Below are 11,418 nucleotides of genomic sequence, written 5' to 3'. Positions count from 1 at the left end.
TTTTGCCACAAAATATTTTTCCTCTTCTCCTTTTTCCCTTAGAGCCATCTGAAGTGTTCCGGCTGTTTGCAATATGGATGCTGGAGAAAAAGAAAATCACCCATGAAAGGAGCCATGAAGTTTGTGGTGAAAGCCAGAATTAGAGCCAATTCCAGAGATGAGCAATATTCCCACCTTGGTTCACAGCTCATGTGCTGCAAGCATGGTCTACAAAAGCAAAGGTATGCATTGCCAATAATTCACATTTTGTGGATGCTACCTTAGGCCTGACTTCTTGCAGTTGCAGGAGATACTTCTCCTGCAAATATATTTTCTTTCCCAAGGTCCCTTGCACAGCCAAAATCTGGGAGGGGAATGGGGGGATGTCAGCTGTCTGTCTGCCTCAGATGCTTTTATACCTGGGCCTGCTTAGCACAGGCTAAGTGTGAGTGAACAGAGGCTCATGGGCTGCATTTTTCTTGTAGTTGGCTCCTGGTTGGTTTTATTTGGTTTGTTCTTTTGCAAAATGGTTTTGGTTTCTTTGCTTGTTTGTGCTAACAGCAGAAGTGATAGGTCTCTGTGGGGTTAAATTAAATGCCAGGTTTAGGATTTGTCTTCAGAGCAATTAATCATTCTTTAGAGATATGGCAAAGGCAGTCTCTAGGACCGTGCAAGCTCAACACAGCTTTCCTGCATGTTAGGCTTGTGTGGAGCCCCTCAGCTGAAACCAGGATTTCTTGGGCATGTCTTACTGCCAAGCAAATCTGCCTTTTGCAGTTGAACCTTGTTTTCCCTGCCCACTGTATTGCCCCTGGCAGCCACAGCAATCAGGCACCAGCAGAAATCTCCTCGCTGCGGGGAAAATAATTAATGAGAACAAGCAGAACCTTCCATGCACATGGCTGCACCCTAAGAAGATGCTCACAGAGGTGATCCACAATAATGTTCTTAAAACAAAACAGGCACTCTAGCAGTAGCCAAAACCAGTGTAAGCACAGGATACTTTCCAGCATTAGCCTAACCCTGTGGTGATAGCGATAAACGATGCTCCATGTTTTTAATCAAGAGACCATATTCTTGCTGGCTGATTGAAGTGTTTTTAATGGAAATAGCTTCCAAAAAGAACCTGTCTTGTTAGTACTGTAAATTCTGCAGGCTAAAATCCTTTGATTCTCATTAAATTAACTAATTACTGTCTCGCTGGATCAATGGATTTAGGAGCACTGACATAATCTTGCTAGGAAAGGAAAGCTGCCAAATTCCACGACTTTGCTTAAACCTATTACCCTGGTATCTGTGCACTGAAAGAAATTTATCACCGTGTAATTAATGGTCTTAGTTGGTTGATTGTCATATCAAAAGGAGGCAAAGATTTAAGGTTTAAGCTAAGCAAACAAAAAAAGGCTTTTTTTTTTTTTTCTTTCCCAAAAAAACTGCATATGCGGTTTGCTTATTTAGGGTGCTGTTTTTGCAAATATGAAAAAATACAGATGGGGAACAAACAACCTACGTAAGGTTCTGGAAGCACTGGAAGGCAGATGCTGTTCAGGGTGCTCAGCAGCACTGTTGAGCTGGCTGTGGGCAGCAAAGGCTCTGGGTGGGAGCTGCTGGGGTGTGGGTGCTGGCTGGCACCCACCAGCTCTGGAGAGCAGGGATTTGCACACTTGGCACTATCCTAGGGATGCTTGTGCTTGGCACAGCCAGGCCCATGTCAGGCTGAGGACCCAGAAGAGGGCTTAGCCAACACTTGGGACCTTCAGCCCCACCACTGCTGCTTGTGGCACTATTAAAATTCCATTTATCTGCTTTTTTGCCTAGCTTTGCAATGGACTGTTTAGGCTCCTGTCCTATGTGAGACATAAAAAATAGGATTTTATGGTATTAGCAAGCCAATTAATCTCTAAAACAGTTGATCCATAAGGTAGGAGGACTAAATTTTAGAAAGTTAATGGTGCAAATAGGCAAAGCCCTTTCTCAGCTGCAAGCACTGCATTCTATCCTACTCCTAGCTTAGCTGTCCAAGTGGGTTTATTATGTTTGCTCAGCTATAATCTATACATGTTTTAACATACTCTAAGCTGTTTTTAATTTTAAACTAAGAAACCCTGGCAAATCTCTTTCAATATAATTAGAATTTTCCCTTTAGTTTGCTGTTTAGCCAGTATTTTCTTATTTCCGCTTTATTTTCTGGTAGATAAATCCTCTTATTCATTTGTTTCAATGAAGCTTGAGTAAAGGTCATTTAAATTGATTCACCTTTCTTATCTCCCTTGCATTTATTCTATAATCCTGCTTTCCATTGTGTGGAGAAGAATAGCTTTCTTTTCTCTGATTGTTTCTGCTAGAAGAAAAATGGTACCCCTTTATTAAATAAATCTGGGAAAGCTGTGCTCCAAATCCATATTATCACTAGCTTGGGGAAACAAATTATTTCACAAACTTTAAAAAAAGAAAACATACAGCACTTTTAGCAGTTTGCTGTTAGATGGCCTGAGCTTTTTGCCTCAAGCCTCCTAAGTGAACGAGGGTAACACTTTGTTATAATTTGCAAAAGCAAAAAGAAAATCTCAGGCAGCCAAATTCAATTGTGAAGCTCTGTGGAGCTGGGTGGTGTGGGTGCTGGGGCACAGAGCCACCCAAACTTTTCCCATTTGTCCCAGATATTTCCATGTTAAGCAGCACTGTCCAGCCTCACCAGCTTGTCTCTTAACACACAGCTCACACATAAAGCTCTTCTGGAGCTACACGAGGTTTCAGCTTTGGAGGAAATGTTCCTCTTTGATTCCTACCCTGGAATGCATACCTCTGCAGGGGATAGATATGAAAATATTATATAAGATATGAAAAAAATAATGAGTGACTACTCAGTTTGCCTTGAAAACTCACCTGAGTGAATACTGTTATTTTCTGTTTGTAGCCAGTTGACAAGAATGTCTGTAGGCACCTGCACCATTTTTCTGACTCTGTTCCAGAGGGATGCGTTTGGCTTTTTTCCCTGATCAGGTGATGTTCTGTAATGTAGGACAAATTTTAGATGAATAAAATGTGGTATTTTCTGATACTGGAATGTTTAAGGAAGGCATACAATTAGGAAATAAGAACATAAACCAATCTGTTAACAATATGGTCACATATGTAAGGGTGCATGTTCCCCATTTTAAACAACTAAATCAGAATTGCTTTTTATTTTGTTGCCAAGGTTACTGAATTTTGAATAGTCTCTAGAGAGTGGTAGCTTTAACTCTTGAATGGCATCATTGTTTAATATTAAGGATATTCTGATAAAAGCTATCTGAGCTGTGGAAAATCACGTCTTCCTTCAAAAACATCTAAAATTAAGTTGCCACAGGGCTGGTAGGGATGCTCCAGATGCAGTTCAGGTAAGCCTGCAGTGAGCTGGTCAGTGCCTAGGATGGGTTTGAGGCCAAGGGCAGCCGTGTCAGGCACAGTCACTTGGCACAGTCAAGAGCAGGGAAGGAGATGTCCAGAGGAGAAGAAACAATCTTTCAGATCAGTGTCACAGGGAGAATACAGGTAAGTTAGGGAAGGTACAGAAACGGTCTCCAGGACCACAGCAGTGATGGGGATAGGATAAAATCTTACCTTGAAATCCCTGAGATAAAAGGTGGGGGACCATGACAGCAGTACAGGACCCAGACTTGATCCTCCGTTCCAAAATGAGAGCTAGATACCAACATGGGGCAGGATTCCTCCAGAAGCTGCCAGGTCCTAGAAAGGCAGAGGGAATGAGACCTCTACTCACACCCTAGTAGGCCCAGACTGCATACAAGGGACTCACTGCCATTTTTTTTCCCCTTTTCACTTGCTTTTGTAGCTACCTGCAGAAAAATGTATTGCAGCATTAGATGTTCCTCCTGTTGAGGCACAAATATGTGAGAATGGGAGGAAATAGCCTTCTCTGTGCTGGGGGATAGGAATGCTCTCCTTTGTCTCACCATGTTGTTCTTTGACTCTCAAACATTCATGGACACTTGAATCTAATTAATCAAACTAATGCTTTGGAAAAAGAGTTGATAAGAAATTAATATTCAGTTTGTGGTATTGAAATACACTGGTCATGCATTTACTGCCACCCAATCATCCAAACACCTCCAGCTATATACAGTGACATTGGTAGAAGTAATAAAGTAAATTGAATTAATAGCTTAATTGAGATATTTTTAAGTATGTCTGTTTGAATGCTAGAAGCATTTTATCTAGCATGTATTAGTCTTTAAGTAATGTGCATATGGTTTTACTATCATGAAACTATAAATCACTTGAAAAATTGTTTTATACTGCCCTGAGTACAAATAGAGTGATGTGAGGCAGGGAACTTAAAGGTAGCTGGGTTTTTTTGGGTATTTGAGAAGTGTCGTTTACAGGAGGGATGCTTTAATGTTGCATTTGGATGTGCTTGTGTTTGGGACCAGTGGACAGAACTGGGATAACCCCAGTAAATGCAGAGTTCCTTCCAGCTCAGGTGGCCTGAGGGAGTCTCCAGGAGCTTCCTCTAAAATCTCAGCTCTGCATCTAATTGTTACTCAAAGCTCATTTAGCTGCTAGTTTGTCTTAAGCCAAATTTTTTGGGTGCCATCAAGTTTGTTACTAACATCTAGAGTGGTCACAGACCACAGCTGTAGAAAAACAAACCTGATCCTTGTTTTTCAGCCCACTCTTCTCTGAAATTTGGTGACCAGGCTCTTTGAATCCATGAGATTTGTCCTGCTGTCCCTACTTGCCCTGTGCAGCACTCCTCTGGCAGCTGAGGAATACAAGTATGCAGCACCTGCCAGAGCATTCTCAAGGCAAAATGCCTTTTCAAAGCCTCTAGGAAGACAGACACAAATAAGTTCAAAAGCTCTTTTCCCCCTGGTAGCCCAGTAATGTAGGTGAAAACTTTTTTGGTTTCATTAGGTTTCAGACTGTTGCTTTCTCTTGCCTGCTGAGCTTCTGTGGGTTTGGATGTAGAGCGCCGAGTGCCGCTGCTCTAAACTGGAGCCACACTTCTGGGTGCTGCTATAATGACCTTTCTCATGAATATGTATTGCCAGATAAGTGAAGCAGAATAAAAGATTAGAAACTTTTAATACTCAAGGCTCTCCAGAGCTTCAGCCCTGGAGATTGGAAAGGTATTCTGCTTCTTCAGGAGCAAAGCAGTGAGAGAGCTTGGGGAATCTTTGTGGTCCATTGTTGTGGTTTCTTGGCCTCTAACAAAAAAGGTGGAATAGAGGATCCATTTGTTGCTCTGTTAAATATTTTCCATATAAAAAGCAGTAATGTAAAATGCAATAAGAGTTTTGTACAAAATTTACAAAATTAACCATCAAGGAGTCATGGACTAATTACCAAGAAAATCTGATTCCAGGATGCACCTGGGTATTAGGAGTTTGAATTCATTTCAGAATTAGATCAAATTTAATTCTACACAAAATGGATAGTATTTGATATAATCATAATGAACATTATTATATACTGTGCAGTGAGGGAACTCAGCTGAGCTTGCCAAAATTCACTCCTGAAATCTCCGCCAACACACAAAAAATAGCTTCCCCCCACAGGCACAATATTGAGGAGTTTTAAAAATACTTCAGGGTGATTTTAGAGTTATGCTTCAAAAGCACCTATTTAAGTTTGGGAAACTATGCCATGTTACTCATTGCCTGGACCAGAGTCCTTTCCAAGATCTCTGATGTTATGACTTTGTGTGGTCATTCAGTGACCATCTGTCACTTATCTTGTTTGGCTTCAAATGCCCTCTGCTCATCATCGATTTTATTTTATTTTTTTCCAAAAAGAGAATCATAAAATAAATGTAGCAATTACTGCATTCAGGTCAGGGGGGAAAAAAAGCCTTTTGTTGCTGTCAAGTGTTTATGTTTTTCTAAACTGTTGGTTCGAAGCAGCCAACAAAAGCAGAAATCATTTTATAGGTGCCCTTTCACACTGGGATCATTAAATTCAAGTCCACAGTTTCATTATCAGCTTCTATTTTCAGAGAGGTAAAAGTCATCTGCAAAAATTTCCATGTAAAGTTTTAGTAGCACAGAGAAGGGTTGACTTTGCTGCCTCAAGTTCCTCGACCTTTCTGAGCTCCCTTTGCCTGTTTTGTGGTTCTCACAAAACCTGCTCATTTCCCCTAAAAACCACATTGTCAGCAAGTCAGATGCTCTTCTCTCCCTTTCAAGGCTGACTTAATCCCCTTGCATGGCCCACATCCCAGGGTTTGGGCTCCCAGTCCCATCCCAGGGCTCTCAGGGAGTGCACCCCAACCCCTGTCCCAGGCTCTGTGCATGGCCCCACACCAGCCTGATCACTAAACAGCCTCTTTGCCATGCTAGTTCTCCCTGTATTCCAACCAAATAAAGAATTTTGAACAATACAGAGCTAAAAATGGCAACCCTGAATTTTCATCTACTATTTGACTAAAAAAAATATCTTCAAGTACTTTGTAAAACCACTTTGAGCACACGATTTACTTTTTACATCATTCAGTAAATTTCATGCGTAGAAATGTTTCTGTTCATTAACAACACAGCTACCTCTTGAATAAATTACATTTAGCATGGTATTAGCATTTCATCAGTAATCAATAATTCCCTTCATCAAGCTAGTTCTAAATCTGGGAGGAAATTTACCTTTGTGCAGTTGCCTTCATCTTAAAACGATTGTACTAAATCCTACCCTGAGGCAAAAAGTCTCAATAAATACCCTAGGTTCAGTGTGTCTTCACCTTGGGGAAATCAGGAATTGACATCTGTTTCAGTGAGATTTTTGAGATGTTGCCTTCAATATTGTGACACCTAAGATCCATAAAAGTGAGATTTGTACTTAGCTTTCCCCACATGTTGCAGAGGGAAGAACCTGTTAATATACAAAGAAATTTGTTCAAGGCCAGGTTGGATGGGACCCTGAGTAACCTGGTCTAGAGGGTGGCATCCCTGCCCATGGCAGGAGTTAGAATTAGATGGAATTAGATGTCCTCTAAGGTCCCTTCCAACCGGGCAATTCTGTGTTTTGCAACATTCAGGACCATGTGCAGACAACTGGGTTTGGAAAGCAACATCAAGGGCACCTCCTATGTAGTGCTAGCAGCTATCTGATCCACAAAATATTTTTCTATACCACCTGTTTTTATTTTTTTCAGCTTTTGTGTGCTAATGGATTTAGTAGCTCCAAGCACTTCTAAACTGCTGGGGAAAAATCCTAACTTCATCTTGGTTTTGCAAAGATATTTTCCTAAGATAGAGGGTCTCTGGATAATGCATGCAAAAATTACACTCTTCTACAGAATCTAGCTATTTTTTGTCCCTTTAAAGCCCCCAAACCATTAGTATTGTGATCCTACTATTTTTTTTCAAAGGAAGCCTGTATTTTGTGATGGTTTTAGATTATCACTTCAAAGATTCCGAAACACCCAATTAGTACCCTAGCTGAACTAGTTCTTTTGGATCCATCATTTCTCTAAGAAAACAGAAGAATGAATTCTTGGCTGATATGTATGAAGTTTTACTGTGAGGGTAGTTAGAAGAATCTAAACGTGCATCTTGTGTGAAGTATCCTGCTTTTCCTCTACTATTCCTGAATGTCATCATGCTTAACTGTGCAAGCAGGCTTGGAGGAGATAACCCTATCTGTTGTGGGAACTTATGAAAAATAAATGCTCTCTGGCAATGCTTTTTGCAATATTTATGATTTTCCAAGCTAGTAGCTTCTGTATTGCTGACTGCAAGGTTGCTGACCTTGAAAGATCTTGCCGTTGCACAAGGCCACACAGCAATTGAGGACAAAATGGGGCCTGGCCATTTTTCTTCCAGAAGTCAGTGTGTCTGCCCTAAATAAAGGATTTTCCTCCACCCCCCTTCCAGACTGTTCTTCAGACTAGCTCTCTCATATTTTCAGATACCATCTTCTCACTGCTGACTGGCCAGATGTACACATATTTTGCTGGAGGTTCTTCCTTTCACCAATGGCTTAAAACCCAAGAGATAGTTAACTTTGTTCTAGCAGCTGTCACACTGAGAAACAGAACCTGTCTCAGTGCACTTCTGTGACTTTTCCTGATTTTGTTCAAGACAAGACCTTGCTCAGGTCATCTGCAATTACCTTGTGTGAAGCGAGTCAGCAGCTATAGGATTTCCTTTATTCATCACCCAAACTCTTGAACTCACAGACAGCTGCTACTGAGACTGCTTAGATGGTGATTCCCCAGAGGAGGTTGAGTTTTTTTTAAGAAAACTTATATGCACAGGTTTACAACTGTGAAGTAATGTGGTAATGGAAGTATTTATTGGTTTTCCATTGGTAGCACTTTGAAATGTTTTGCTTGAAACATAATTTCAAAGCATTTTCCTTTCTCTTCATTTATCTCTGCTCCGCCAGCTTTAAAATGTTCTCTCTCAAACTTCTGGGAATTATAGCTTAGTGTGGTTTGTTTCCTTTTTTTCCCTGAGTGAAAGTTTGCACTAAGACTGCTATTTGCTTTCCAATATTAGAATGTGTTGAATCCCTAATTACAGCAATCGGACTTGCACCTTGTTACACAGTAAAAGATAAAAACAGCCTTGTGTGAGGCTGCCCTGGTATCCACACAGTCAAAACCTCATTTAAGAGAAATGTTCTGTCTACACCATCTCACCCAAGCAGTTCTGGACAGGGAAAGCAGTAGGAGACATTTTAATGTGTCAAATTAATTTGAGCTGCAGCTTTTCACATGAAAATCTCCACTGCTCCTAAACTACATGGATTTTGGAGCACATGTACATTTACTTGATTGTTTCCTATTAAGGTCAATTACTTGGAAAGCATAAAGAACAGGTACAAATTCTGAGCAAGAATCCTTAATTTGGAAACAGTTTCTGATTTAAAAATAGCAAAATGTGTTGAGGCTTCCAATCACCACAGAAAAACAATTAATTACAAGCTAGAAGTTTGAGGCTAGAGTTCTTCCAAGGATTCTTGGTGTTTGTGGAAATAAGAAACTATTTATAAATGTGAATTTTGTGTTTCAGCTATGTCCTTGTGTTTAATAGAAATTTATATTAAAGCAAACAGCAATAATCAAGAACATTCCTACAGACACACTGAGACTAATACCAAATCTAAGAGTATAAACTACTGTACTATTGGTTTTTACATCAGAATTATTTTGAGAGTTATTGTCTTTGAAGGTTATTTAGCAAGAAGATAGTTTGGTTTTGGATTTGTTCTGTTAGATAGATATGATAGCTTTCATCTTGCACATTTCTCTAACAACAATTACTTGGGTTCTTAGTACCTGCTGCTTTTGTACACTCCTTAATGTAGGGTCTTCTGGCTGTGCATATTTTGCTACTGTTTTCTTTAGTAATCCTATAATCATTTTTCATTTATTTAAATACCTTGCTACTTCCAGTCCTAGCAGTGAAAGCAAGTTCTTACTCATGGCTTACACGCATGAAGTGTACTCAGGTTCATAGTTTGGTATTTATATTTAAAATATATTCAGTGTGCTTGATGCCAATAAGAGTAGTTTGGGGAAACACAAAATTAATAAATGACAGGTAAAACACTCCACTATCTCTTCTTCAATATATTCAATATCTTCTGTGGGCCTGACTCTGACCTAATTTGGGCTAATTTAATGTTGGTTAAGCTTAACTGACAGGAGGGGAGTTATTTTTCATTTACTAGAAATAACATGACACCAGAGATTCATTTTTATATATCATGTCTTTACATTTCCTAATTCAGGGTAATGAAGGCGAGCACCTGCTCAGAAAGTGATTGCTCCTTGTGATGATTCCCATTATGTTAAACTATCACCTGGGAAAAAAAAGTCATTGTTTCCTTTTAATAAGCAAATTTAGAAAGCAAGTGTCTGTTAAAATGTGCCTTTAATCTTTGTTACATAAACAGGCATGTGGCATTATGAAAACCAAGCTTGTATCTGCAAGGATGAGCAGAGTTTACCAGGAATAGCTGCAAAGTGGCTGCAGTGACCAGCCCCTTCCCCTCTCCTTTTCTTAGGGCCTCACTCATTCTCATGCAATGAGACAGAATGGAATTGGAGAATGCCAATGCATTCACCTCCTTAGGTTGGATAATAAACCCCATATCCACTATTTTTTAAAAGCTACCACCAGCAGAGAGGAAGCAGAAGTGAAAATGCAGATTCCACCTGCTTATCTCACCAAGTCACTGATGGGTGCTCTCAGTTTCAAGATCTGTGGGTCTTGATAGCTTGATCCTGCTGTTATTCTGGAAGACTGAAAGGACAAGATAAAAAATTCAGTCTATTCACAGTATATACTGATAGTAATATTTTTTGTGACCTTCACGAACTTTGTAGAGAAAATAACATTTTTAAAGTGGAAAACAAGAGAATTATGTGGGAAATAAGGGAATCAAGAAAAATGAAGTAATAATCACAGGTTTGGCATGCTACTCAACGGTTCAATATGGGCATGACTTGCCTCATTGTGTAGTTTATATATAGCTTCATTACAAGCAAAAGTACAATTTACTGTAGAATTATATTCTGGAAGGCCTGTTTTATGCATCATGTACTTTCCTGGCACTGTACAACCATGCTTAACCTGTATAAAATTAACTATATTTATAGGTAGTATCTGAACGAGTCAAACGTGATTTTTTTTTTAATCCAGCTCATTTCCTAAATCAGATACAGTAGCTTAACTCAGAATAGAAGAAACATGATAAATTTCAGCTTTGGTGAGATGTCTGCAGCCCAGCTCAGTTTCTCTCTTGTAATAAGATAGATCACGCACAGAAATTTCCTTTGGACTTGAAAGTGAGCCCTATGGCTCAGCTGGGATGTGGCCCATGCCTCAGACTGAAAAGACTTTGTATGAGAGGAGAGTAGAAGGACAAATAGCTTTTACTTATAAAAAAAGAAAGAGTGGGTAATTTTGAGGGTATTTTATCTCCACTGGAACTACTTTTCTGTATAATGCAAAAGATGAATGATAATAATCAAACAAGTAATGTTATCGTAAAGTGGTAAGATGGGGAGAGTTTTCCGCTGTGTAGGAAATCAGAAATCTTATCTGTTGTCAAAGTCCGTGTGCATTCGTCTTGTAGAATTATGCCTTCAGGTGGTAGCTAACCATCCCAATGCTCAGTAATTACTCTTTGGCTTATTTATCAGAATGATTGTGTTACTGCCAGCATTTGAAGAGTTCTGTGTAAAAGAAATTCACATGTAGCTCACCTTCAGTCTTCTATGCCATCTATTAGCTGGCATTTCTTAACACCACGGAGTCTCTTTTTCAGGATGCATATTGCCCTGAAGAATAAGTAAATAGGTAATTTAATTTTTTCTTTGAGGATAAATATTTATCCTGAAATAGAACTATTTTACCTACATCAAATAATGAAAAAGTTCAATCAATATACAGTACAGGGCCCTGGCTCACCAAGATTCACTTTAATTTTCAT

General features: G+C 39.5%; 1 long non-coding RNA gene across 1 annotated transcript; it reads right to left on the bottom strand.

The window, feature by feature from the left end:
* Positions 1-3,590: 3,590 nt before the first annotated feature.
* LOC115947739 lies at positions 3,591-11,217 on the bottom strand. The gene is made up of 3 exons (XR_004081591.1): positions 11,192-11,217; positions 10,152-10,226; positions 3,591-3,708 (listed from the first exon to the last, which is right to left on the bottom strand). It is a non-coding gene; the product is annotated as an uncharacterized LOC115947739 (long non-coding RNA).
* Positions 11,218-11,418: the final 201 nt, after the last annotated feature.

The sequence above is a fragment of the Geospiza fortis genome, unplaced genomic scaffold, assembly GCF_000277835.1.
Source record: "Geospiza fortis unplaced genomic scaffold, GeoFor_1.0 scaffold112, whole genome shotgun sequence".
NCBI lineage: Eukaryota > Metazoa > Chordata > Aves > Passeriformes > Thraupidae > Geospiza > Geospiza fortis.
The sequence above is the reverse complement of the archived record's forward strand: the minus strand, read 5'-3'. Positions and strand labels throughout refer to the sequence as shown.